The sequence below is a fragment of the Phodopus roborovskii genome, unplaced genomic scaffold, assembly GCF_943737965.1.
Source record: "Phodopus roborovskii unplaced genomic scaffold, PHOROB, whole genome shotgun sequence".
Lineage (NCBI taxonomy): Eukaryota > Metazoa > Chordata > Mammalia > Rodentia > Cricetidae > Phodopus > Phodopus roborovskii.
This window is the reverse complement of record NW_026126434.1, coordinates 26226577-26229183: the sequence shown is the minus strand read 5'-3', so window position 1 is coordinate 26229183 and position 2607 is coordinate 26226577. Positions and strand designations below refer to the sequence as shown.

General features: G+C 43.6%; 1 non-coding gene across 1 annotated transcript; it reads left to right on the top strand.

Annotated features, from left to right (window-relative positions):
• The first annotated feature begins 357 nt into the window (after positions 1-357).
• On the top strand, positions 358-505 carry LOC127224442 (small nucleolar RNA SNORA48). Its single transcript, XR_007834718.1, has one exon. It is a non-coding gene; the product is annotated as a small nucleolar RNA SNORA48 (small nucleolar RNA).
• The last annotated feature ends 2102 nt before the right edge of the window (positions 506-2607 follow it).

Here is a 2607-nt window from a genome sequence, read left to right as displayed (position 1 = left end):
AGACTCATCTCCACAGGCGTCACTATCCACTTACTGAGGTTGCCCATGTTTTGTGTGTCTAGGCCCAGGGGATCCCGATGGGTTTTCCAAAGATGAGCCTTCAACTGTTAAGGGTTGTGCATGTCTTAAAGCCCAAGTTCCTCGTCCTGGGAGATGGCTTTGCCAGAAAAGTGCTTGCTGCCCAAGCAAGTGGACTAGAGTTTGAGCCCCAATATAGGTGTAACCATGTGTGTCTGTAGCTCCAGTACTGGGGGATGAAACAGTAGAATCTGTGAAGATCTCATGTCCTCATCCACAGAAGCTTAGACCTGACTCCCTTAGTCTCTCTCCTCCCTTGCTAAGAGTATATGGGAGCCCTGCCCCTGGTAATAGGCAAAGAGACACCTTGTTGGTGGTGTTCTTTTATATATATAGAGAGAGGCACAAAGTCGATAGCAGTCCTTTGTTCATCCCAACTTAGTACTTGGCTTGGTGTCCAAAGCTGTTTTATGCCTAGAGCACATAAAAAAAAAAAAAAAAAAAAAACCAAAAAAAAAACAAAACAAAAAAAAAAAAAAAAAAAAAAAAAAAATGCATGGGACCAGGCTATTGCTATTGCCCTTGGTTGACCCCAAGAGGTGGAAGGTTAAGTCCCTATTGCAGAAGACACCATGCACTTCATATATAAGGCTCAGAAGTCCATGCACTGAAACTCACCCGAACTCCTCCTCCCTGAGGTCTAGCTGTCATGGCACCAGAAGGCGCTGTGCAAGCTTCCACAAAGAGGTGACCTATAGTCCTACCTAGGCATAATGACTGAACAGGATAGAGACCAGCATGGCTCCATAACCCCACAAGTGCAGTAGTTGCACACATACCACACCACAACAGTTACCAACAGTTTTCTAATTGAACTTAAGACAAGCACAACAAGAGGGAAACCATGCCGTTGTTCGTCCTAGCTTAATGCCTAGCTTGGTGGCCAAAGCTGTTTAGTGCTTGGGGAACATTAATAATAAGAATATAATATGGGACCAGGCTATTGCTATTGCCCTCAGTGGGTACCAGCACTGGAAACCCAAATAACTAGCCAGAGCTAGTGAAGTCATGGATCTTGGAGGAGAACCCACAATCACCATTTCATAAACCAGTACTTATGTATTTAGGAATATAGACTTATATGCATATTAGTGAAACAGCAAATAATGAAAAAAGAGGCCATAAATTTGATAGAGAGTAAGGAGGCTATACAGGAGATTTTGGAGGAAGGAAAGGGAAGGGGGGAAATTATACAATTATATTAAAAATCTCAAAAACAAAAATTTATAAAGCCACTTTAAAAAACAAAGAATATATGGGACACAACTGCCCTGTCTCTCATTAATTCATGAGAGAAAAACCTCACTGGGTCCAAGATCGTGCCAGGATACCCATAGGAACAAACCTGCCTGTGTTCTGTAGTTTATATGGGAAAATCCCCACAACACAGGAGGAAGAGATTTGTAAATTTATTTCATATTTGAAAAGTTACCATTACATTGATTGATTGTGTGTGTGTGTGTGTGTGTGTGTGTGTGTGTGTGTGTGTGTACAGGTGTGGGTGGGTTTGTGCACTTGAGTGCAGTCTCCCTGAAGGACAGAAGATGGTGTCTGATCCCTGAACCTGGAGTCACAGATAAGTGTAAGCTGCCTGATGTGGGTGCTGGGAACTGAACTCAGGTCCTTTGCAAGAGTATTGTGTGCTCTTAACTGCTGAGTTGTCTCTCCAGCTGGGATTATTTTTCTAACTTAAAAAAAAAAAGCAGTGATTTTTTTTCCTGCTGAAAAACAAATAGCAGCCCAAAGGGTGCAATTAAGTGGAAAAATGGTACCAAAAAAAAAAAAAAAAAATCAGAGCTCTAAACAGAAGGAAAACCTTTTTTTTTTTTTTTTTTTTTTTTGAGAGAGAGAGAGAGAGAGAGAAAGAGGGTCTCACTTTGTAGTCAGGCTGACCTGGAATTCACTATAGCCCAGGCTGGCCTCTGGAACTTAAAGTGATTCTCTTACATAGCCTCCTGAGATGGAGATTATTTGTGTGCATTGCTACACTTTAAAAGCAAAAATGGGGAGGGTCTTACTTTGTAGCTTAGACTGGTCTTGAACCCTGGGTCCTCTGTCTCCATTTCCTGCATCCTGTAGACATAGGCATGAGTTACCACCCTCAGCTAGGAATGAAACTCTAAGGCTGACAAACTTCCTAAAGCCTTGGGCAGAGCCTGAGAGTTTAAGTTTAGGTCATCCCCTGCTCTCCTATTGGGTCAAGAAGGAGCCTGAACAGTGTGTTTGTGCGTGTTGAGTGTGTATGTGCACACATGGGATGTGTGTAGTGCTGTGCGCAAGGCATTTGGTTTCATGTTCATGTGTGCATGTGGTGTGCAGTGTGTGCTTGCTTACACAGGTGTGCATGCACATCTTGTAATGTCTCAGGGGACCCTGACGCTCAAACATACCTCTGGTGACATTGTTCCAGGCAGGAAAGCTCTTGAGCTTGCTGAGGCAAGGGCATCTTTACTCCTCCGATGGCCCTTTCCCCCCCTTCTGCCTCTTCTCCACTCTGCCCTCAATCATACCAGAGGCAGGGGTGCCTGT